Source organism: Patagioenas fasciata, chromosome 6 (genome assembly GCF_037038585.1).
Source record: "Patagioenas fasciata isolate bPatFas1 chromosome 6, bPatFas1.hap1, whole genome shotgun sequence".
NCBI classification, from domain to species: domain Eukaryota; kingdom Metazoa; phylum Chordata; class Aves; order Columbiformes; family Columbidae; genus Patagioenas; species Patagioenas fasciata.
The window spans coordinates 46659963-46685768 of NC_092525.1; positions in this window are offsets into that span (position 1 = coordinate 46659963).

The window sequence follows — 25806 nt, forward strand, 5'->3', positions numbered from 1 at the left end:
TCCCCAGGGCCCATTGTGACATCCGGCGGACCCCCCTTTGTCCGTAGGGCCCATTGTGACATCCTGGGGACCCGTTTCTCCCCAGGGCGCATTGTGACATTCTAGGACCCCACTTTATCCCCAGGGCCTATTGTGACACCATGGGGACCCCTCCTTGTTGTCAGGACTCATTCTCACATCCTGGGTACCCCCCATTGTCCCCAGGGCCCATTGTGACATCCTGGGGACCCTCATTGTCCCCAGGGCCCATTGTGACATCCTGGGGACACCCATTGTCCCCAGGGCCCATTGTGACATCTGGGGGACGCCCTTGTCCCCAGGACCCATCGTGGCACTGTGGGGACCCTCCATGTCACTTGGGCCCATTGTGACACCATGGGGACCCCCACTTTGTCCCCAGTGCCCATTGTGACATCCTGCGGACCCCCCTTTGTCCCCAGGGCCCATTGTGACATTAAGGGGACCCACCATTGTCCTCAGGGCCCATTGTGAGTTCCCAGGACCCCCCATTGTCCCCAGGGCCCATTGTGACATCCTCGGCACCCCCTTGTCCCCAGGGCCCATTGTGACATCCTGGGGACCCCCCCTTGTCCCCAGGGCCCATTGTGATGTCCCAGGACCCGCCATTGTCCCCAGGGCCCAATGTGACATCCTGGGGATCCCTCCTGGTCCCCAGGGCCCATTGTGACGTCCCAGGACCCCCCATTGTCCCCAGGGCCCATTGTGACATTCAGGGGCCCCCGTTTGTCACGGGGGCCCATTGTGACATCCCAGGACCCCACATTGTCCCCAGGGCCCATTGTGACTTTCAGGGGACCCCACTTCTCCCCAGGACCCATTGTGACACTATAGGGACCCCCCCTTGTGCCCAGTGACCATTGTGACACCGTGGGTACCACCCTTGTCCGCAGGGCCCATTGTGACATTCAGGGGACCCCTCTTTGTCCCCAGGGCCCATTGTGACATCCTGGGGACCCCCCCTTGTCCCCAGGGCCCATTGTGATGTCCCAGGACCCCCCATTGTCCCCAGGACCCATTCTGACATTCAGGGGACCCCCTTTATCACTGGGGCCCATTGTGACATCCTGCGGACCCCCCTTTGTCCCCAGGGCCCATTTTGACATTCAGGGGACCCCCCATTTTCCCCAGGGCCCATTGTGACATACTCGGCACCCCCTTGTCCCCAGGGCCCATTGTGACATTCAGGGGACCCCACATTGTCCCCAGGGCCCATTGTGACATCCTGGGGACGCCACTTGTCCCCAGGGCCCATTGTGACACCGTGGGTACCACCCTTGTCTGCAGGGCTCATTGTGACATCCCAGGACCCCCCATTGTCCCCAGGGCCCATTCTGACACCGTGGGGACCCCCTTTGTCCCCAGGGCCCATTGTGACATGCTGGGGACGCTCTTTGTCCCCAGGGCCCATTGTGACATCTTGGGGACCCTCCTTGTCCCCAGAGCCCATTGTGACATCCAGGGGACCCACTTTGTCCCCAGGGCCTATTGTGAAACCATGGGGACCCCTCCTTGTCACTGGGGACCCATTGTGACACCATGGGGACCCCCCCTTGTCCTCAGGACTCATTCGCACATCCTGGACACCCCCCATTGTCCCCAGGGCCCATTGTGACATCCACTGCACCCCCTTGTCCCCAGGGCCCATTGTGACATTCAGGGGACCCCTCTTTGTCCCCAGGGCCCATTGTGACATCCTGGGGACCCCCCCTTGTCCCCAGGGCTCATTGTGACGTCCCAAGACCCCCCATTGTCCCCAGGGGCCATTGTGAGATCCTGGGGACCCCACTTGTCCCCAGGACCCATTGTGACACTATGGAGACCCCGCCTTGTGCCCAGGGCCCATTGTGACACCGTGGGTACCACCCTTGTCTGCAGGGCTCATTGTGACATCCCAGGACCCCCCATTGTCCCCAGGGCCCATTGTGACATTCAGGGGACCTCCTTTGTCCCCAGGGCCCATTGTGACATTCAGGGGACCCCCTTTGTCCCCAGGGCCCATTGTGACATTCAGGGGACCCCCTTTGTCACTGGGGCCCATTGTGACATCCCAGGACCCCACATTGTCCCCAGGGCCCATTGTGACATTCAGGGGTCCCCCCCTTGTCCCCAGGACCCATTGTGATGTCCCAGGACCCCTCATTGTCCCCACGGCCCATTGTGACATCCTGGGTACCCCCCTTTGTCACTGGGGCTCATTGAGACATCGTGGGGACCAACTTTGTCCCCTGGCCCATTGTGACGTCCCAGGACCTCCCGTTGTCCCCAGTGTCCATTGTGACATCCGAGGAGCCCACTTTGTCCCCAGGACCCATTTTGATATTGAGGGGAGCCACGTTTGTCCCCAGGGCCCATTGTGACACCATGGGGACCCCCCCTTGTCACTGGAGACCCATTGTGACACCATGGAGACCCCCGCTTGTCCTCAGGGTCCATTGTGACATCTTGGGCACCTCCCATTGACCCCAGGACCCATTGTGACACCATGGGGACCCCCCCTTGTCACTGGGGACCCATTGTGACACCATGGAGACCCCGCTTGTCCTCAGGGACCATTGTGACATCTTAGGCACCTCCCATTGTCCCCAGGACCCATTGTGACATCCTGGGTACCCCACTTGTCCCCAGGGCCCATTGTGACATCCTGGGGACCCCCCTTGTCCCCAGAGCCCATTGTGACGTCCCAGGACCCCCCTTTGTCTCCAGGGCCCATTGTGACATCCTGGGGACCCTCCTTGTCCCCAGAGCCCATTGTGACATCCTGGGGACCCCCTTTGTCCCCAGGGCCCATTGTGTCACCATGAGGACCCTCTTTGTCACTGGGGCCCATTGTGACATCCCAGGACCCCCCTTTGTCCCCAGGGCCCATTGTGACATCCTGGGGATCCCTCCTTGTCACTTGGGCCCATTGTGACATCCTGGGGATCTCTCCTTGTCCCCAGGGCCCATTGTGACGTCCCAGGACCCCCCATTGTCCCCAGGGCCCATTGTGACATTCAGGGGACCCCCTTTGTCGCTGGGGCCCATTGTGACATCCCAGGACCCCACATTGTCCCCAGGGCCCATTGTGACATTCAGGGGTCCCCCCCTTGTCCCCAGGACCCATTGTGATGTCCCAGGACCCCTCATTGTCCCCACGGCCCATTGTGACATCCTGGGTACCCCCCTTTGTCACTGGGGCTCATTGAGACATCGTGGGGACCAACTTTGTCCCCAGGGCCCATTGTGACGTCCCAGGACCTCCCGTTGTCCCCAGTGTCCATTGTGACATCCGAGGAGCCCACTTTGTCCCCAGGACCCATTTTGATATTGAGGGGAGCCACGTTTGTCCCCAGGCCCCATTGTGACACCATGGGGACCCCCCCTTGTCACTGGAGACCCATTGTGACACCATGGAGACCCCCGCTTGTCCTCAGGGTCCATTGTGACATCTTGGGCACCTCCCATTGACCCCAGGACCCATTGTGACACCATGGGGACCCCGCCTTGTCACTGGGGACCCATTGTGACACCATGGAGACCCCCGCTTGTCCTCAGGGTCCATTGTGACATCTTGGGCACCTCCCATTGTCCCCAGGACCCATTGTGACATCCTGGGGACCCCCTTGCTCCCAGGGCCCATTGTGGCACCATGGGGACATCCCCTTTGTCCCCAGGGCCCATTGTGACATCCCAGAACCTCCTACTGTCCCCAGGGCCCATTGTGACATCCTGGGGACCCCCATTGTCCCCAGGGCCCATTGTGACGTCTTAGGACCCCCCATTGTCCCCAGGGCCCATTGTGACATTCAGGGCACCCCCTTGTCCCCAGGGCCCATTGTGACATTCACGGGACCCCCCTTTGTCCCCAGGGCCCATTCTGATATGGTGGGGACCCCCTTTGTCCCCAGGGCCCATTGTGACATCCTGGGGACGCCCTTTGTCCCCAGGGCCCATTTTGACACCGTCCACACCCCCCTTTGTCCCCAGGGCTCATTGTGACATCCTGGGGACCCTCCTTGTCCCCAGAGCCCATTGTGACATCCAGGGGACCCCTTTTGTCCCCAGGGCCCATTGTGGCACAATGGGGACCCCTTTGTCACTGGGGCCCATTGTTACATCCCAGGAGCCCCGTTTGTCCCCAGGGCCCATTGTGACATTCCAGGACCCCCCATTGTCCCCAAGGCCCATTGTGACATCCACTGCACCCCCTTGTCCCCAGAGCCCATTGTGACATTCAGGGGACCCCTCTTTGTCCCCAGGGCCCATTGTGACATCCTGGGGACCCCCCCTTGTCACTGGGGCCCATTGTGACGTCCCAGGACCCCCCATTGTCCCCAGGGCCCATTGTGACATCCTGGGGATCCCTCCTTGTCCCCAGGGCCCATTGTGACGTCTTAGGACCCCCCATTGTCCCCAGGGCCCATTGTGACATTCAGGGCATCCCCTTGTCCCCAGGGCCCATTGTGACATCCTGGGGATCCCTCCTTGTCCCCAGGGCCCATTGTGACGTCTTAGGATCCCCCATTGTCCCCAGGGCCCATTGTGACATTCAGGGCACCCCCTTGTCCCCAGGGGCCATTGCGACATTCACGGGACCCCCCTTTGTCCCCAGGGCCCATTCTGATATGGTGGGGACCCCCTTTGTCCCCAGGGCCCATTGTGACATCCTGGGGACGCCCTTTGTCCCCAGGGCCCATTTTGACACCGTTGACACCCCCCTTTGTCCCCAGGACCCATTGTGACATTCAGGGGGCCCCTTTGTCACTGGGGCCCATTGTGACATCCCAGGACCCCACATTGTCCCCAGGACACATTGTGACATCCTGGGGACCCCACTTGTCCCCAGGACCCATTGTGACACTATGGGGACCCCCCATTGTTCCCAGGGCCCATTGTGACTCCGTGGGTATCACCCTTGTCCGCAGGGTTAATTGTGACATCCCAAGACCCCCCTTTGTCCCCAGGGCCCATTCTTATACCCTGGGGATCCCCTTTGTCCCCAGAGCCCATTGTGACATCCAGGGGACCCCCTTTGTCCCCAGGGCCCATTGTGACATCGCAGGACCCCCCTGGTCCCCAGGGCCCATTGTGACATCCTGGGGATGCCCCCTTGTCACTGGGGCCCATTGTGACGTCCCAGGACCCCCCATTGTCTCCAGGGCCCATTGTGACATCCTGGGGTTCCCTGCTTGGCCCCAGGGCCAATTGTGACGTCTTAGGACCCCCCATTGTCCCCAGGGCCCATTGTGACATTCAGGGGACTCCTCTTTGTACCCAGGGCACATTGTGGCACCATGGGGACCCCCTTTGTCACTGGGGCCCATTGTGATATCCCAGGACCCCACTTTGTCCCAAGGGCTTATTGTGACACCATGGGGACCTCCCTTGTCCCCAGGGCCCATTGTGACATCCCATGACCCCCGTTTGTCCCCAGTACTATTGTGAAAACCTGGGGACCCCCTTTGTGCCCAGGGCCCATTGTGGCACCATGGGGAACCCCTTTGTCACTGTGGGCCATTGTGACATTCCAGGATTCCACTTTGTCCCAAGGGCTCGTTCTGACACCCTGGGGACTCCCATTGTCCCCAGGGCCCATTGTGACATCCTGGGCATCCCCATTGTCCCCAGGGCCCATTGTGACATCTGGGGGACCCCCTTGTCCCCAGGACCCATCGTGGCACCGTGGGGCCCTCCTTGTCACTTGGGCCCATTGTGACACCATGGGGACGCCCCCTTTGTCCCCAGTGCCCATTGTGACATCCTGCGGACCCCCCTTTGTCCCCAGGGCCCATTTTGACATTCAGGGGACCCACCATTGTCCCCAGGGCCCATTGTGACATCCTGGGCAACCCCATTGTCCCCAGGGTCCATTGTGACATCTGGGGGACCGCCTTGTCCCCAGGACCCATCGTGGCACCGTGGGGACCCTCCTTGTCACTTGGGCCCATTGTGACACCATGGGTACCCCCGCTTTGTCCCCAGTGCCCATTGTGACATCCTGCGGACCCCCCTTTGTCCCCAGGGCCCATTTTGACATTCAGGGGACCCACCATTGTCCTCAGGGCCCATTGTGACATCTGGGGGACCGCCTTGTCCCCAGGACCCATCGTGGCACCGTGGGGACCCTCCTTGTCACTTGGGCCCATTGTGACACCATGGGGACCCCCCCTTTGTCCCCAGGGCCCATTGTGACACTTTAGAGACCCCTCTTTGTCCCCGGAGCCCATTGTGACATCTGAGAGACCCCCCCCTTGTCCCCAAGGCCCATTGTGACGTCCCAGGACCCCCCATTGTTCCCAGTACCCATTGTGACATCCTGGGGATCCCTCTTTGTCCCCAGGGCCCATTGTGACGTCCCAGGACTCGCCATTGTCCCCAGGACCCATTGTGACATTCAGGGGACCCCCTTTGTCACTGGGGCCCATTGTGAAATCCCAGGACCCCACATTGTCCCCAGGGCCCATTGTGACATCCTGGGGACCCCACTTGTCCCCAGTACCCATTGTGACACTATGGGGACCCCCCCTTGTGCCCAGAGCACACTGTGACACTGTGGGTACCACCCTTGTCCGCAGGGCTCATTGTGACATCCCAGGACCCCCCATTGTCCCCGGGGCCCATTGTGACATGCTAGGACCCCACTTTGTCCCCAGGGCCTATTGTGATACCATGGGGACCCCTCCTTGTCACTGGGGACCAATTGTGACACCATGGGGACTCCCCCTTTGTCCCCAGTGCCCATTGTGACATCCTGCGCACCCCCCTTTGTCCCCAGGGCCCATTGTGACATCCTGGGCAACCCCATTGTCCCCAGGGCCCATTGTGACATCTGGGGGACGCCCTTGTCCCCAGGACCCATCGTGGCACCGTGGGGACCCCCATTGTCCCCAGGGCCCATTGTGACACTTTAGAGACCCCTCTTTGTCCCCAGGGCCCATTGTGACATCTGAGAGACCCCCCCCTTGTCCCCAGGGCCCATTGTGACGTCCCAGGACCCCCCATTGTTCCCAGGGCCCATTGTGACTTCCTGGGGAGCCCCCTCTGTTCCCAGGGCTCATTGTGACTTTCAGGGGACCCCCCCTTGTCCCCAGGGCTGATTGTGACATCCTAGGGCCCCTCTGTTTCCCCAGGGCCCATTGTGACACTTGAGAGACCCCTCTTTGTCCCCAGGGCCATTGTGACATCCTGGGGACCCCCCCTTGTCCCCAGGGCCCATTGTGACGTCCCAGGACCCCCCATTGTCCCCAGGGCCCATTGTGACATCCTCGGCACCCCCTTGTCCCCAGGGCCCATTGTGATATTCAGGGGACCCCTCTTTGTCCCCAGGGCCCATTGTAACATCCTGGGGACCCCCTCTTGTCCCCAGGGCCCATTGTGACGTCCCAGGACCCCCCATTGTCCCCAGGGCCCATTGTGACAACTTGGGGACCCCTATTGTCACTGGAGACCCATTGTGACAGCATGGGGACCACCCCTTGTCCTCAGGGCCTATTGTGAACATCCTGGGGAACCTTCATTGTTCCCAGAGCCCATTGTGAGTTCCTGGAGACCCCCTTGTCCCCAGGTCCCATTGTGACATCCTGGGGAGCCTCTTTGTCCCCAGGGCCCATTGAGACATCCTGGGGACCCCCTTTGTCACTGGGGACCCATTGTGACAACCCAGGAACCCCATTGTCCCCAGGGCCCATTGTGACATCCTGGGGACCCCCCTTTGTCTCCAGAACATATTGTGACACCGTGGGGACCACATTAGTCCCCAGGGCCCATTGTGACATCCTAGGGATCCCCGCTTGTCCCCAGGGCCCATTGTGACCCCCTCGGCACCCCCTTGTCCCTAGGGCCCATTGTGACATTCACGGGACCCTCCTTTGTCCCCAGGGCCCATTCTGATATGGTGGGGACTCCCTTTGTCCCCAGGGCCCATTGTGACATCCTGGGGACGCCCTTTGTCCCCAGGGCCCATTTTGACACCGTCGACACCCCCCTTTGTCCCCAGGGCCCATTGTGACATCCTGGGGTCCCCTCTTTGTCCCCAGGGCCCATGGAAATGTCCCAGGACCACCGTTTGTCCCCAGGGTTCATTGTGACATCCTGGGGACCCCATTTGTCCCCACAACCCATTGTGGCACCATGGGGACCCCCTTTGTCACTGTGGCCCATTGTGACATCCTAGGACCCCACTTTGTCCCCAGGGCTTATTGTGACACCATGGGTATCTCCCTTGTCCCCAGGGCTTATTGTGACACCATGGGGATCTCCCTTGTCCCCAGGGCCCATTGTGACATCCCATGACCCCCCTTTATCCCCAGTGCTATTGTGAAATCCTTGGGACCCCTTTTGTCCCCAGAGCCCATTGTGGCACCATGGGTAACCCCTTTGTCACTGGGGGCCATTGTGACATTCCAGGATTCCACTTTGTCCCCAGGGCACATTCTGACACCTTGGGAACTCCCATTCTCCCCAGGGCCCATTGTGACATCTGGGAAACGCCCTTGTCCCCAGGACCCATCATGGCACCGTGGGGACCCTCCTTGTCACTTGGGCCCATTGTGACGTCCCAGGACTCGCCATTGTCCCCAGGACCCATTGTGACATTCAGGGGACCCCCTTTGTCACTGGGGCCCATTGTGAAATCCCAGGACCCCACATTGTCCCCAGGGCCCATTGTGACATCCTGGGGACCCCACTTGTCCCCAGTACCCATTGTGACACTATGGGGACCCCCCCTTGTGCCCAGAGCCCACTGTGACACTGTGGGTACCACCCTTGTCCGCAGGGCTCATTGTGACATCCCAGGACCCCCCATTGTCCCCGGGGCCCATTGTGACATTCTAGGACCCCACTTTGTCCCCAGGGCCCATTCTGATACCATGGGGACCCCTCCTTGTCACTGGGGACCCATTGTGACACCATGGGGACTCCCCCTTTGTCCCCAGTGCCCATTGTGACATCCTGCGCACCCCCCTTTGTCCCCAGGGTCCATTGTGACATCCTGGGCAACCCCATTGTCCCCAGGGCCCATTGTGACATCTGGGGGACGCCCTTGTCCCCAGGACCCATCGTGGCACCGTGGGGACCCCCATTGTCCCCAGGGCCCATTGTGACATTCCAGGACCCCCCATTTTCCCCAGGTCCCATTGTGACATCCTCGGCATCCCCTTGTCCCCAGGGCCCATTGTGACATTCAGGGGAACCCTCTTTGTCCCCAGGGCCCATTGTGACATCCTGGGGACCCCCCCTTATCCCCAGGGCCCATTGTGACGTCCCAGGACCCTCCATTGTCCTTAGGGTCCATTGTGACATTCAGGGGACCCCCTTTTTCACTGGGGCCCGTTGTGACATCCCAGGACCCCACATTGCCCCCAGGGCCCATTGTGACATCCTGGGGACCCCACTTGTCCCCAGGACCCATTGTGACACTGTGGGGACCCCCCCTTGTGCCCAGGGCCCGTTGTGACACTGCGGGTACCACCCTTGTCCGCAGGGCTCATAGTGACATCCCAGGACCCCCCATTGTCCCCAGGGCCCATTGTGACATTCAGGGGACCCCCCTTTGTCCCCAGGGCCCATTCTGATACCGTGGGGACCCCCTTTGTCCCCTGGGCCCATTGTGACATCCTGGGGACGCTCTTTGTCCCCAGGGCCCATTGTGACATCCTGGGGACCCTCCATGTCCCCAGAGCCCATTGTGACATCCAGGGAACCCCCTTTGTCCCCAGGGCCCATTGTGGCACCATGGGGATACCCCCTTGTCCCCAGGGCCCATTGTGACATCCCAGGACCCCCCTTTGTCCCCAGTGCTATTGTGAAATCCTGGGGACCCCTTTTGACCCCAGGGCCCATTGTGGCACCATGGGGAACCCCTTTGTCACTGGGGGCTATTGTGACATTCCAGGATTCCACTTTGTCCCCAGGGCTCGTTCTGACACCTTGGGGACTCCCATTGTCCCCAGGGCCCATTGTGACATCCTGGGCAACCCTGTTGTCCCCAGGGCCCATTGTGACATCTGGGGAACGCCCCTGTCCCCAGGACGCATCGTGGCACCGTGGGGACCCTCCTTGTCACTTGGGCCCATGGTGAAACCATGGGGACCCCCCCTTTGTCCCCAGTGCCCATTGTGACATCCTGCGGACCCCCCTTTGTCCCCAGGGCCCATTTTGACATTCAGGGGACCCCCCATTGCCCCAGGGCCCATTGTGACATTCAGGGGACTCCTCTTTGTACCCAGGGCACATTGTGACATCCTGGGGACCCCTTTTGTCCCCACGGCCCATTGTGGCACCATGGGGACCCCCTTTGTCACTGGGGCCCATTGTGATATCCCAGGACCCCACTTTGTCCCAAGGGCTTATTGTGACACCATGGGGACCTCCCTTGTCCCCAGGGCCCATTGTGACATCCCATGACCCCCGTTTGTCCCCAGTACTATTGTGAAAACCTGGGGACCCCCTTTGTGCCCAGGGCCCATTGTGGCACCATGGGGAACCCCTTTGTCACTGTGGGCCATTGTGACATTCCAGGATTCCACTTTGTCCCCAGGGCTCGTTCTGACACCCTGGGGACTCCCATTGTCCCCAGGGCCCATTGTGACATCCTGGGCATCCCCATTGTCCCCAGGGCCCATTGTGACATCTGGGGGACCCCCTTGTCCCCAGGACCCATTGTGGCACCGTGGGGCCCTCCTTGTCACTTGGGCCCATTGTGACACCATGGGGACGCCCCCTTTGTCCCCAGTGCCCATTGTGACATCCTGCGGACCCCCCTTTGTCCCCAGGGCCCATTTTGACATTCAGGGGACCCACCATTGTCCTCAGGGCCCATTGTGACATCTGGGGGACCGCCTTGTCCCCAGGACCCATCATGGCACCGTGGGGACCCTCCTTGTCACTTGGGCCCATTGTGACACCATGGGGACACCCCCTTTGTCCCCAGGGCCCATTGTGACACTTTAGAGACCCCTCTTTGTCCCCGGAGCCCATTGTGACATCTGAGAGACCCCCCCCTTGTCCCATAGGGCCCATTGTGACGTCCCAGGACCCCCCATTGTTCCCAGTACCCATTGTGACATCCTGGGGATCCCTCTTTGTCCCCAGGGCCCATTGTGACGTCCCAGGACTCGCCATTGTCCCCAGGACCCATTGTGACATTCAGGGGACCCCCTTTGTCACTGGGGCCCATTGTGAAATCCCAGGACCCCACATTGTCCCCAGGGCCCATTGTGACATCCTGGGGACCCCACTTGTCCCCAGTACCCATTGTGACACTATGGGGACCCCCCCTTGTGCCCAGAGCCCACTGTGACACTGTGGGTACCACCCTTGTCCGCAGGGCTCATTGTGACATCCCAGGACCCCCCATTGTCCCCGGGGCCCATTGTGACATTCTAGGACCCCACTTTGTCCCCAGGGTCTATTGTGATACCATGGGGACCCCTCCTTGTCACTGGGGACCAATTGTGACACCATGGGGACTCCCCCTTTGTCCCCAGTGCCCATTGTGACATCCTGCGCACCCCCCTTTGTCCCCAGGGTCCATTGTGACATCCTGGGCAACCCCATTGTCCCCAGGGCCCATTGTGACATCTGGGGGACGCCCTTGTCCCCAGGACCCATCGTGGCACCGTGGGGACCCCCATTGTCCCCAGGGCCCATTGTGACACTTTAGAGACCCCTCTTTGTCCCCAGGGCCCATTGTGACATCTGAGAGACCCCCCCCTTGTCCCCAGGGCCCATTGTGACGTCCCAGGACCCCCCATTGTTCCCAGGGCCCATTGTGACTTCCTGGGGAGCCCCCTCTGTTCCCAGGGCTCATTGTGACTTTCAGGGGACCCCCCCTTGTCCCCAGGGCTGATTGTGACATCCTAGGGCCCCTCTGTGTCCCCAGGGCCCATTGTGACACTTTAGAGACCCCTCTTTGTCCCCAGGGCCATTGTGACATCCTGGGGACCCCCCCTTGTCCCCAGGGCCCATTGTGACGTCCCAGGACCCCCCATTGTCCCCAGGGCCCATTGTGACATCCTCGGCACCCCCTTGTCCCCAGGGCCCATTGTGATATTCAGGGGACCCCTCTTTGTCCCCAGGGCCCATTGTAACATCCTGGGGACCCCCTCTTGTCCCCAGGGCCCATTGTGACGTCCCAGGACCCCCCATTGTCCCCAGGGCCCATTGTGACAACTTGGGGACCCCTATTGTCACTGGAGACCCATTGTGACAGCATGGGGACCACCCCTTGTCCTCAGGGCCTATTGTGAACATCCTGGGGAACCTTCATTGTCCCCAGAGCCCATTGTGAGTTCCTGGAGACCCCCTTGTCCCCAGGTCCCATTGTGACATCCTGGGGAGCCTCTTTGTCCCCAGGGCCCATTGAGACATCCTGGGGACCCCCTTTGTCACTGGGGACCCATTGTGACAACCCAGGAACCCCATTGTCCCCAGGGCCCATTGTGACATCCTGGGGACCCCCCTTTGTCTCCAGAACATATTGTGACACCGTGGGGACCACATTAGTCCCCAGGGCCCATTGTGACATCCTAGGGATCCCCGCTTGTCCCCAGGGCCCATTGTGACCCCCTCGGCACCCCTTTGTCCCTAGGGCCCATTGTGACATTCACGGGACCCTCCTTTGTCCCCAGGGCCCATTCTGATATGGTGGGGACCCCCTTTGTCCCCAGGGCCCATTGTGACATCCTGGGGACGCCCTTTGTCCCCAGGGCCCATTTTGACACCGTCGACACCCCCCTTTGTCCCCAGGGCCCATTGTGACATCCTGGGGTCCCCTCTTTGTCCCCAGGGCCCATGGAAATGTCCCAGGACCACCGTTTGTCCCCAGGGTTCATTGTGACATCCTGGGGACCCCATTTGTCCCCACAACCCATTGTGGCACCATGGGGACCCCCTTTGTCACTGTGGCCCATTGTGACATCCTAGGACCCCACTTTGTCCCCAGGGCTTATTGTGACACCATGGGTATCTCCCTTGTCCCCAGGGCTTATTGTGACACCATGGGGATCTCCCTTGTCCCCAGGGCCCATTGTGACATCCCATGACCCCCCTTTATCCCCAGTGCTATTGTGAAATCCTGGGGACCCCTTTTGTCCCCAGAGCCCATTGTGGCACCATGGGGAACCCCTTTGTCACTGGGGGCCATTGTGACATTCCAGGATTCCACTTTGTCCCCAGGGCACATTCTGACACCTTGGGAACTCCCATTCTCCCCAGGGCCCATTGTGACATCTGGGAAACGCCCTTGTCCCCAGGACCCATCATGGCACCGTGGGGACCCTCCTTGTCACTTGGGCCCATTGTGACACCATGGGGACCCCCCCTTTGTCTCCAGTACCCATTGTGACATCCTGGGGATCCCTCCTTGTCCCCAGGGCCCATTGTGACGTCCCAGGACTCGCCATTGTCCCCAGGACCCATTGTGACATTCAGGGGACCCCCTTTGTCACTGGGGCCCATTGTGAAATCCCAGGACCCCACATTGTCCCCAGGGCCCATTGTGACATCCTGGGGACCCCACTTGTCCCCAGTACCCATTGTGACACTATGGGGACCCCCCCTTGTGCCCAGAGCCCACTGTGACACTGTGGGTACCACCCTTGTCCGCAGGGCTCATTGTGACATCCCAGGACCCCCCATTGTCCCCGGGGCCCATTGTGACATTCTAGGACCCCACTTTGTCCCCAGGGCCTATTGTGATACCATGGGGACCCCTCCTTGTCACTGGGGACCCATTGTGACACCATGGGGACTCCCCCTTTGTCCCCAGTGCCCATTGTGACATCCTGCGCACCCCCCTTTGTCCCCAGGGTCCATTGTGACATCCTGGGCAACCCCATTGTCCCCAGGGCCCATTGTGACATCTGGGGGACGCCCTTGTCCCCAGGACCCATCGTGGCACCGTGGGGACCCCCATTGTCCCCAGGGCCCATTGTGACATCCTGGGGACCCCCATTGTCCCCAGGGCCCATTGTGACATTCCAGGACCCCCCATTTTCCCCAGGTCCCATTGTGACATCCTCGGCATCCCCTTGTCCCCAGGGCCCATTGTGACATTCAGGGGAACCCTCTTTGTCCCCAGGGCACATTGTGACATCCTGGGGACCCCCCCTTATCCCCAGGGCCCATTGTGACGTCCCAGGACCCTCCATTGTCCTTAGGGTCCATTGTGACATCCTGGGGATCGCTCCTTGTCCCCAGGGCCCATTGTGACGTCCCAGAACCCCCCATTGTCCCCAGGACCCATTGTGACATTCAGGGGACCCCCTTTTTCACTGGGGCCCATTGTGACATCCCAGGACCCCACATTGCCCCCAGGGCCCATTGTGACATCTTGGGGACCCCACTTGTCCCCAGGACCCATTGTGACACTGTGGGGACCCCACCTTGTGCCCAGGGCCCGTTGTGACACTGCGGGTACCACCCTTGTCCGCAGGGCTCATAGTGACATCCCAGGACCCCCCATTGTCCCCAGGGCCCATTGTGACATTCAGGGGACCCCCCTTTGTCCCCAGGGCCCATTCTGATACCATGGGGACCCCCTTTGTCCCCTGGGCCCATTGTGACATCCTTGGGACGCTCTTTGTCCCCAGGGCCCATTGTGACATCCTGGGGACCCTCCATGTCCCCAGAGCCCATTGTGACATCCAGGGAACCCCCTTTGTCCCCAGGGCCCATTGTGGCACCATGGGGATACCCCCTTGTCCCCAGGGCCCATTGTGACATCCCAGGACCCCCCTTTGTCCCCAGTGCTATTGTGAAATCCTGGGGACCCCTTTTGACCCCAGGGCCCATTGTGGCACCATGGGGAACCCCTTTGTCACTGGGGGCTATTGTGACATTCCAGGATTCCACTTTGTCCCCAGGGCTCATGCTGACACCTTGGGGACTCCCATTGTCCCCAGGGCCCATTGTGACATCCTGGGCAACCCCGTTGTCCCCAGGGCCCATTGTGACATCTGGGGAACGCCCCTGTCCCCAGGACGCATCGTGGCACCGTGGGGACCCTCCTTGTCACTTGGGCCCATGGTGACACCATGGGGACCGCCCCTTTGTCCCCAGTGCCCATTGTGACATCCTGCGGACCCCCCTTTGTCCCCAGGGCCCATTGTGACATCCTGCGGACCCCCCTTTGTCACTGGGGCCCATTGTGACATTCAGGGCACCCACCATTGTCCTCAGGGTCCATTGTGAGGTCCCAGGACCCCGCATTGTCCCCAGGGCCCATTGTGACATCCTCGGCACCCCCTTGTCCCCAGGGCCCATTGTGACATTCAGGGGACCCGACTTGTCCCCAGGACCCATTGTGACACTATAAGGATCCCCCCATGTGCCTAGTGCCCATTGTGACACCGTGGGTACCAGCCTTGTCCGCAGGGCCCATTGTGACATCCTGGGGACACCCCCTTGTCCCCAGGGCCCATTGTGACATCCTGGGAATCCCTCCTTGTCCCCAGGGCCCGTTGTGTCATCCTGGGGACCCCCCCCTTGTCCCCAGGGCCCATTGTGACGTTCCAGGACCCGCCATTGTCCCCAGGGCCCATTGTGACATCCTGGGGATCCCTCCTTGTCCCCAGGGCCCATTGTGACGTCCCAGGACCCCCCATTGTCCCCAGGGCCCATTGTGACATTCAGGGGCCCCCGTTAGTCACCTGGGCCCATTGTGACATCCCAAGACTCCATATTGTCCCCAGGGCCCATTGTGAAATTCAGGGGACCCCACTTGTCCCCAGGACCCATTGTGACACTATAGGGACCCCACCTTGTGCCCAGTGCCCACTGTGACACCGTGGGTACCACCCTTGTCCGCAGGGCCCATTGTGACATCCTGGGGACACCCCCTTGTCCCCATGGCCCATTGTGACATCCTGGGAATCCCTCCTTGTCCCCAGGGCCCATTGCGACGTCCCAGGACCCCCCATTGTCCCCAGGACGATTGTGACATTCAGGGGACGCCCTTTGTCACTGGGGCCCATTGTGAAATCCCAGGACCCCACATTGTCCCCACGGCCCATTGTGACATCCTGGGGACCCCGCCTTTGTCCCCAGTGCCCATTGTGACATCCTGCGGACCCCCCTTTGTCCCCAGGGCCCATTTTGACATTCAGGGGACCCCCCATTGTCCCCAGGGCCCATTGTGACATTCAGGGGACCCCACATTGTCCCCAGGGCCCATTGTGACATCCTGGGGACCCCACTTGTCCCCAGGACCCATTGTGACACCGTGGGTACCACGCTTGTCTGCAGGGCTCATTGTGACATCCCAGGACCCACCCTGGTCCCCAGGGCCCATTGTGACATCCAGGGGATCCCTCCTTGTTCCCAGGGCCCATTGTGACATCCTGGGGACCCGTTTCTCCCCAGGGCGTATTGTGGCACCATGAGGACCCCCCCTTGTCACTGGGGGCCCATTGTGACACCATGGAGACCCCTGCTTGTCCTCAGGGTCCATTGTGACATCCTGGGCACCCCCCATTTTCCCCAGGACCCATTGTGACATCCTGGCCACCCCCTTGCTCCCAGGGCCCATTGTGGCACCATGGGGACACCCCCTTGTCCCCAGGGCCCATTGTGACATCCCAGGACCCCCCTTTGTCCCCAGGACCCATTGTAGCACCATGGGGACCCCTTTTGTCCCCAGGGCCCATTGTGACATTCTTGGACCCCACTTTGTCCCCAGGGCCTATTGTGACACCATGGGGACACCTCCTTGTCACTGGGGACCCATTGTGACACCATGGGGACCCCTCCTTGTCCTCAGGACACATTCTCACCTCCTGGGTACCCCACATTGTCCCCAGGGCCCGTTGTGTCATCCTGGGGACCCCCCCCTTGTCCCCAGGGCCCATTGTGACGTTCCAGGACCCGCCATTGTCCCCAGGGCCCATTGTGACATCCTGGGGATCCCTCCTTGTCCCCAGGGCCCATTGTGACGTCCCAGGACCCCCCATTGTCCCCAGGGCCCATTGTGACATTCAGGGGCCCCCGTTAGTCACCAGGGCCCATTGTGACATCCCAAGACTCCATATTGTCCCCAGGGCCCATTGTGAATTTCAGGGGACCCCACTTGTCCCCAGGACCCATTGTGACACTATAGGGACCCCACCTTGTGCCCAGTGCCCACTGTACACCGTGGGTACCACCCTTGTCCGCAGGGCCCATTGTGACATCCTGGGGACACCCCCTTGTCCCCATGGCCCATTGTGACATCCTGGGAATCCCTCCTTGTCCCCAGGGCCCATTGCGACGTCCCAGGACCCCCCATTGTCCCCAGGACGATTGTGACATTCAGGGGACGCCCTTTGTCACTGGGGCCCATTGTGAAATCCCAGGACCCCACATTGTCCCCAGGGCCCATTGTGACATCCTGGGGACCCCGCCTTTGTCCCCAGTGCCCATTGTGACATCCTGCGGACCCCCCTTTGTCCCTAGGGCCCATTTTGACATTCAGGGGACCCCCCATTGTCCCCAGGGCCCATTGTGACATCCTGGGGACCCCACTTGTCCCCAGGGCCCATTGTGACATTCAGGGGACCCCACATTGTCCCCAGGGCCCATTGTGACATCCTGGGGACCCCACTTGTCCCCAGGACCCATTGTGACACCGTGGGTACCACGCTTGTCTGCAGGGCTCATTGTGACATCCCAGGACCCACCCTGGTCCCCAGGGCCCATTGTGACATCCAGGGGATCCCTCCTTGTCCCCAGGGCCCATTGTGACATCCTGGGGACCCGTTTCTCCCCAGGGCGTATTGTGGAACCATGAGGACCCCCCCTTGTCACTGGGGGCCCATTGTGACACCATGGAGACCCCTGCTTGTCCTCAGGGTCCATTGTGACATCCTGGGCACCCCCCATTTTCCCCAGGACCCATTGTGACATCCTGGGCACCCCCTTGCTCCCAGGGCCCATTGTGGCACCATGGGGACACCCCGTTGTCCCCAGGGCCCATTGTGACATCCCAGGACCCCCCTTTGTCCCCAGGACCCATTGTAGCACCATGGGGACCCCTTTTGTCCCCAGGGCCCATTGTGACATTCTTGGACCCCACTTTGTCCCCAGGGCCTATTGTGACACCATGGGGACACCTCCTTGTCACTGGGGACCCATTGTGACACCATGGGGACCCCTCCTTGTCCTCAGGACTCATTCTCACCTCCTGGGTACCCCACATTGTCCCCAGGGCCCATTGTGACATCGTGGGGACCCGCATTGTCCCCAGGGCCCATTGTGACATTCCAGGACCCTCCATTTTCCCCAGGTCCCATTTGACATCCTCGGCATCCCCTTGTCCCCAGGGCCCATTGTGACATTCAGGGGAACCCTCTTTGTCCCCAGGGCCCATTGTGACATCCTGGGGACCCCCCCTTATACCCAGGGCCAATTGTGACGTCCCAGGACCCTCCATTGTCCTTAGGGCCCATTGTGACATCCTGGGGATCGCTCCTTGTCCCCAGGGCCCATTGTGACGTCCCAGAACCCCCCATTGTCCCCAGGACCCATTGTGACATTCAGGGGACCCCCTTTTTCACTGGGGCCCATTGTGACATCCCAGGACCCCACATTGTCCCCAGGGCCCATTGTGACATTCAGGGGACCCCCCTTTGTCCCCAGGGCCCATTCTGATACCGTGGGGACCCCCTTTGTCCCCAGGGCCCATTGTGACATCCTGGGGACCCTCCATGTCCCCAGAGCCCATGGTGACATCCAGGGAACCCCCTTTGTCCCCAGGGCCCATTGTGGCACCATGGGGATACCCCCGTGTCCCCAGGGCCCATTGTGACATCCCAGGACCCCCCTTTGTCCCCAGTGCTATTGTGAAATCCTGGGGACCCCTTTTGACCCCAGGGCCCATTGTGGCACCATGGGGAACCCCTTTGTCACTGGGGGCTATTGTGACATTCCAGGATTCCACTTTGTCCCCAGGGCTCGTTCTGACACCTTGGGGACTCCCATTGTCCCCAGGGCCCATTGCGACATCCTGGGCAACCCCGTTGTCCCCAAGGCCCATTGTGACATCTGGGGAACGCCCCTGTCCCCAGGACGCATCGTGGCACCGTGGGGACCCTCCTTGTCACTTGGGCCCATGGTGACACCATGGGGACCCCCCCTTTGTCCCCAGTGCCCATTGTGACATCCTGCGGACCCCCCTTTGTCCCCAGGGCCCATTGTGACATTCAGGGCACCCCCCATTGTCCTCAGGGTCCATTGTGAGGTCCCAGGACCCCGCATTGTCCCCAGGGCCCATTGTGCCATCCTCGGCACCCCCTTGTCCCCAGGGCCCATTGTGACATTCAGGGGACCCGACTTGTCCCCAGGACCCATTGTGACACTATAAGGATCCCCCCATGTGCCTAGTGCCCATTGTGACACCGTGGGTACCAGCCTTGTCCGCAGGGCCCATTGTGACATCCTGGGGACACCCCCTTGTCCCCAGGGCCCATTGTGACATCCTGGGAATCCCTCCTTGTCCCCAGGGCCCGTTGTGACATCCTGGGGACCCCCCCCTTGTCCCCAGGGACCATTGTAACGTCCCAGGACCCGCCATTGTCCCCAGGGCCCATTGTGACATCCTGGGGATCCCTCCTTGTCCCCAGGACCCATTGTGACGTCCCAGGACCCCCCATTGTCCCCAGGGCCCATTGTGACATTCAGGGGCCCCCGTTAGTCACCAGGGCCCATTGTGACATCCCAAGACTCCACATTGTCCCCAGGGCCCATTGTGACTTTCAGGGGACCCCACTTGTCCCCAGGACCCATTGTGACAAGATAGGGACCCAATCTTGTGCCCAGTGCCCACTGTGACACCGTGGGTACCACCCTTGTCCGCAGGGCCCATTGTGACATCCTGGGGACACCCCCTTGTCCCCATGGCCCATTGTGACATCCTGGGAATCCCTCCTTGTCCCCAGGGCCCATTGTGACGTCCCAGGACCCCCCATTGTCCCCAGGACGATTGTGACATTCAGGGGACGCCCTTTGTCACTGGGGCCCATTGTGAAATCCCAGGACCCCACATTGTCCCCAGGGCCCATTGTGACATCCTGGGGACCCCGCCTTTGTCCCCAGTGCCCATTGTGACATCCTGCGGACCCCCCTTTGTCCCCAGGGCCCATTTTGACATTCAGGGGACCCCCCATTGTCCCCAGGGCCCATTGTGACATCCTGGGGACCCCACTTGTCCCCAGGGCCCATTGTGACATTCAGGGGACCCCACATTGTCCCCAGGGCCCATTGTGACATCCTGGGGACCCCACTTGTCCCCAGGACCCATTGTGACACCGTGGGTACCACGCTTGTCTGCAGGGCTCATTGTGACATCCCAGGACCCACCATTGTCCCCAGGGCCCATTGTGACATTCAGGGGACCCCCCCTTTGTCCCCAGGGCCCATTCTGATACCATGGGGACCCCCTTTGTCCCCAGGGCCCATTGTGACATGCTGGGGACGCTCTTTGTCCCCAGGGCCCATTGTGACATCCTGGGGACACTCCTTGTCCCCAGAGCCCATTGTGACATCCAGGGGACCCCCTTTGTCCCCAGGGCCCATTGTGGCACCATAGGGACCCCCTTTGTCACTAGGGCCCATTGTGATATGCCCAGGACCCCCCCTTGTCCCCAGGGCCCATTGTGATATCCTGGGGACCCCCTTTTTCCCCAGGGCCCATTGTGGCACCATAGGGACCCCCTTTGTCACTAGGGCCCATTGTGATATGCCCAGGACCCCCCCTAGTCCCCAGGGCCCATTGTGACATCCTGGGGACCCTCCTTGTCCCCAGAACCCATTGTGACATCCAGGGGACCCCCTTTGTACCCAGGGCCCATTGTGGCTCCATGAGGACCCTCTTTGTCACTGGGGCCCATTGTGACATCCCAGAAGCCCCCTTGTTCCCCAGGGCCCATTGTGACATCCTGGGGACCCTCCTTGTCCCCAGAGCCCATTGTGACATCCCAGGACCCCACTTTGTCCCCAGGGCTTATTGTGACACCATGGGGATCTCCCTTGTCCCCAGGGCCCATTGTGACATCCCATGACCCCCCTTTGTCCCCAGTGCTATTGTGAAATCCTGGGAACCCCTTTTGTCCCCAGGGCCCATTGTGACACCATGGGGAACCCCTTTGTCACTGGGGGCCATTGTGACATTCCAGGATTCCACTTTGTCCCCAGGGCTCGTTCTGACACCTTGGGGACTCCCATTGTCCCCAGGGCCCATTGTGACATCCTGGGGACCCCCATTGTCCCCAGGGCCCATTGTGACATTCCAGGATCCCCCATTGTCCCCAGGGCCCATTGTGACATCCTCTGCACCCCCTTGTCCCCAGGGCCCATTGTGACATTCAGGGGACCCCTCTTTGTCCCCAGGGCCCATTGTGACATCCTGGGGAACCCCCTTGTCACTGGGGCCCATTGTGACGTCCCAGGACCCCCCATTGTCCCCAGGGCCCATTGTGACATCCTGGGGATCCCTGCTTGGCCCCAGGGCCCATTGTGACGTCTTAGGACCCCCCATTGTCCCCAGGGCCCATTGTGACATTCAGGGGATGCCTCTTTGTACCCAGGGCACATTGTGACATCCTGGGGACCCCCCCTTGTCCCCAGGGCCCATTGTGACATCCTGGGGATCGCTCCTTGTCCCCAGGGCCCATTGTGACGTCCCAGGACCCCCCATTGTCCTCAGGACCCATTGTGACATTCAGGGGACCCCCTTTGTCACTGGGGCCCATTGTGACATCCCAGGACCCCACATTGTCCCCAGGGCCCATTGTGACATCCTGGGGACCCCACTTGTCCCCAGGACCCATTGTGACACTATAGGGATCCCCCCTTGTTCCCAGGGCCCATTGTGACACCGTGGGTATCACCCTTGTTCGCAGGGCTCATTGTGACATCCCAGGACCCCCCTTTGTCCCCAGGGCCCATTCTGATACCGTGGGTATCCCCTTTGTCCCCAGAGCCCATTGTGACATCAAGGGGACCCCCTTTGTCCCCAGGGCCCATTGTGACATCGGAGGACCCCCCTGGGCCCCAGGGCGCATTTTGACATCCTGGGGATGCCCCCTTGTCACCGGGGCCCATTGTGACGTCCCAGGACCCACCATTGTCTCCAGGGCCCATTGTGACATCCTAGGGATCCCTGCTTGGCCCCAGGGCCCATTGTGACGTCTTAGGACCCCCCATTGTCCCCAGGGCCCATTGTGACATTCAGGGGACGCCTCTTTGTACCCAGGGCACATTGTGACATCCTGGGGAGCCCCCCTTGTCCCCAGGGCCCATTGTGACATCCTGGGGATCCCTCCTTGTCCCCAGGGCCCATTGTGACGTCCCAGAACCCCCCATTGTCCCCAGGGCCCATTGTGACATTCAGGGCACCCCCTTGTCCCCAGGGCCCATTGTGACATTCCGGGGACGCCTCTTTGTCCCCAGGACCCATTGTGATATTCAGGGGGCCCCCTTGTCACTGGGGCCCATTGTGACATCCCAGGACCCCACATTGTCCCCAGGACACATTGTGACATCCTGGGGACCCCACTTGTCGCCAGGACCCATTGTGACAATATGGGGACCCCCCCTTTTTCCCAGGGCCCATTGTGACACCGTGGGTACCACCCTTGTCCGCAGGGCTCATTGTGACATCCCAGGACCCCCCTTTGTCCCCAGGGCCCATTCTGATACCGTGGGGATCCCCTTTGTCCCCAGAGCCCATTGTGACATCCAGGGGACCCCCTTTGTCCCCAGGGCCCATTGTGACATCGCAGGACGCCCCCTGCTCCCCAGGGCCCATTGTGACATCCTGGGGACCCCTTTTGTCCCCACAGCTCATTGTGGCACCATGGGGACCCCCTTTGTCACTGGGGCCCATTGTGACATCCCAGGACCCCACTTTGTCCCCAGGGCTGATTGTGACGTCCCAGGGCCCCTCTGTGTCCCCAGGGCCCATTGTGACACTTTAGACACCCCTCTTTGTCCCCAGGGCCTATTGTGACATCCTGGAGACCCCCCCTTGTCCCCAGGGCCCATTGTGACGTCCCAGGACCCCCCATTGTTCCCAGGGCCCATTGTGACGTCCTGGGGATCCCTCCTTGTCCCCAGGGCCCATTGTGACGACCCAGGACCCCCCATTCTCCTCGGGGCCGATTGTGCATTCAGGGGACCCCCTTTGTCACTTGGGCCCATTGTGACATCCCAGGACCCCACATTGTCCCCAGGCCCCATTGTGACATCCTGGGGACCCCCTTTGTCACTGGGGCCCATTGTGACGTCCCAGGACCCCGCATTGTCCCCAGAGCCCATTGTAATATCCTGGAGACCCCCTTTGTCTCCAGGGCCCATTGTGACGTCCCAGGACCCCCCATTGTCCCCAGGGCCCATTGTTACATCCTGGGGACCCCCTTGTCCCCAGGACCCATCGTGACACCACGGGGACCCTCCTTGTCACTGGGGACCCATTGTGACACCATGGGGACCCCCCCTTGTCCTCAGGGCCCATTGTGACATCCTGGGCATCCCCCTTTGTCCCCCGGGACCATTGCAACACCGTGCGGACCCCCTTTGTCCCCAGGGCCCATTGTGACACTGTGGGTAACCCCCTTGTCCCCAGGGCCTATTGTTACGTCCCAGGACCCGCCATTGTCCCCAGGGTCCATTGTGACACCTTGGGGACCCCCTTGTCACTGGAGACCCATTGTGACAGCATGGGGACCACCCCTTGTCCTCAGGGCCTATTGTGAACATCCTGGGGAACCTCCATTGTCCCCAGAGCCCATTGTGAGTTCCTGGAGACCCCCTTGTCCCCAGGTCCCATTGTGACATCCTGGGGAGCCTCTTTGTCCCCAGGGCCCATTGTGACATCCTGAGGACCTCCTTGTCCCCAGGACCCATCCTGGCACCGTGGAGACCTCCCTTGTCACTGGGGACCCATTGTGACACCATGGGGACCTCCCATTGTCCTCAGGCCCATTGAGACATCCTGGGGACCCCCTTTGTCACTGGGGACCCATTGTGACATCCCAGGAACCCCATTGTCCCCAGGGCCCATTGAGACATCCTGGGGACCCCCTTTGTCACTGGGGACCCATTGTGACATCCCAGGAACCCCATTGTCCCCAGGGCCCATTGTGACATCCAGGGGACCCCCTTTGTCCCCAGGGCCCATTGTGGCACCATGGGGACCCCCTTTTTTCACTGGGGCCCATTGTGACATCCCAGGACCCCCCTTTGTCCCCAGGGCCCATTCTGATACCGTGGGGATCCCCTTTGTCCCCAGAGCCCATTGTGACATCCAGGGGACCCCCTTTGTCCCCAGGGCCCATTGTGACACTGTGGGTAACCCCCTTGTCCCCAGGGCCTATTGTTACGTCCCAGGACCCCCCATTGTCCCCAGGGCCCATTGTGACACCTTGTGGACCTCCTTGTCACTGGGAACCCATTGTGACAGCATGGGGACCACCCCTTGTCCTCAGGGCCTATTGTGAACATCCTGGGGAACCTTCATTGTCCCCAGAGCCCATTGTGAGTTCCTGGAGACCCCCTTGTCCCCAGGTCCCATTGTGACATCCTGGGGAGCCTCTGTCCCCAGGGCCCATTGTGACATCCTGAGGACCTCCTTGTCCCCAGGACCCATCCTGGCACCGTGGAGACCTCCCTTGTCACTGGGGACCCATTGTGACACCATGGGGACCTCCCATTGTCCTCAGGGCCCATTGAGACATCCTGGGGACCCCCTTTGTCACTGGGGACCCATTGTGACATCCCAGGAACCCCATTGTGCCAAGGGCCCATTGTGACATCCTAGGGACCCCCTTTGTCTCCAGGACATATTGTGACACCGTGGGGACCACATTAGTCCCCAGGGCCCATTGTGACATCCTAGGGATCCTCTCTTGTCCCCAGGGCCCATTGTGACATCCCAGGACCCCTCATTGTCCCCAGGGCCCATTGTGACCTCCTCGGCACCCCCTTGTCCCTAGGGCCCATTGTGAAATTCACGGGACCCCCCTTTGTCCCCAGGGCCCATTCTGATATGGTGGGGACCCCCTTTGTCCCCAGGGCCCATTGTGACATCCTGGGGACGCCCTTTGTCCCCAGGGCCCATTTTGACACCGTCGACACCCCCCTTTGTCCCCAGGGCCCATTGTGACATCCTGGGGACCCTCCTTGTCCCCAGAGCCCATTGTGACATCCAGGGGACCCTCTTTGTCCCCAGGGCCCATTGTGACATCCCAGGACCCCACTTTGTCCCCAGGGCTTATTGTGACACCATGGGGATCTCCCTTGTCCCCAGAGCCCATTGTGGCATCCCATGACCCCCCTTTATCCCCAGTGCTATTGTGAAATCCTGGGGACCCATTTTGTCCCCAGGGCCCATTGTGGCACCATGGGGAACCCCTTTGTCACTGGGGGCCATTGTGACATTCCAGGATTCCACTTTGTCCCCAGGGCTCGTTCTGACATCTTGGTGACTCCCATTGTCCCCAGGGCCCATTGTGACATCCTGGGCAACCCCATTGTCCCCAGGGCCCTTTGTGACATCTGGGGAACGCCCTTGTCCCCAGGACCCATCCTGGCACCGTGGGGACCCTCCTTGTCACTTGGGCCCATTGTGACACCATGGGGACCCCCTTTGTCCCCAGGGCCCATTGTGACATTCAGGGGACCCACCATTGTCCTCAGGGCCCATTGTGACGTCCCAGGACCCCCCATTGTCCACAGGGCCCATTGTGACATCCTCGGCACCCCCTTGTCCCCATGGCCCATTGTGACATCCTGGGGACCCCCCCTTGTCCCCAGGACCCATTGTGACACTAT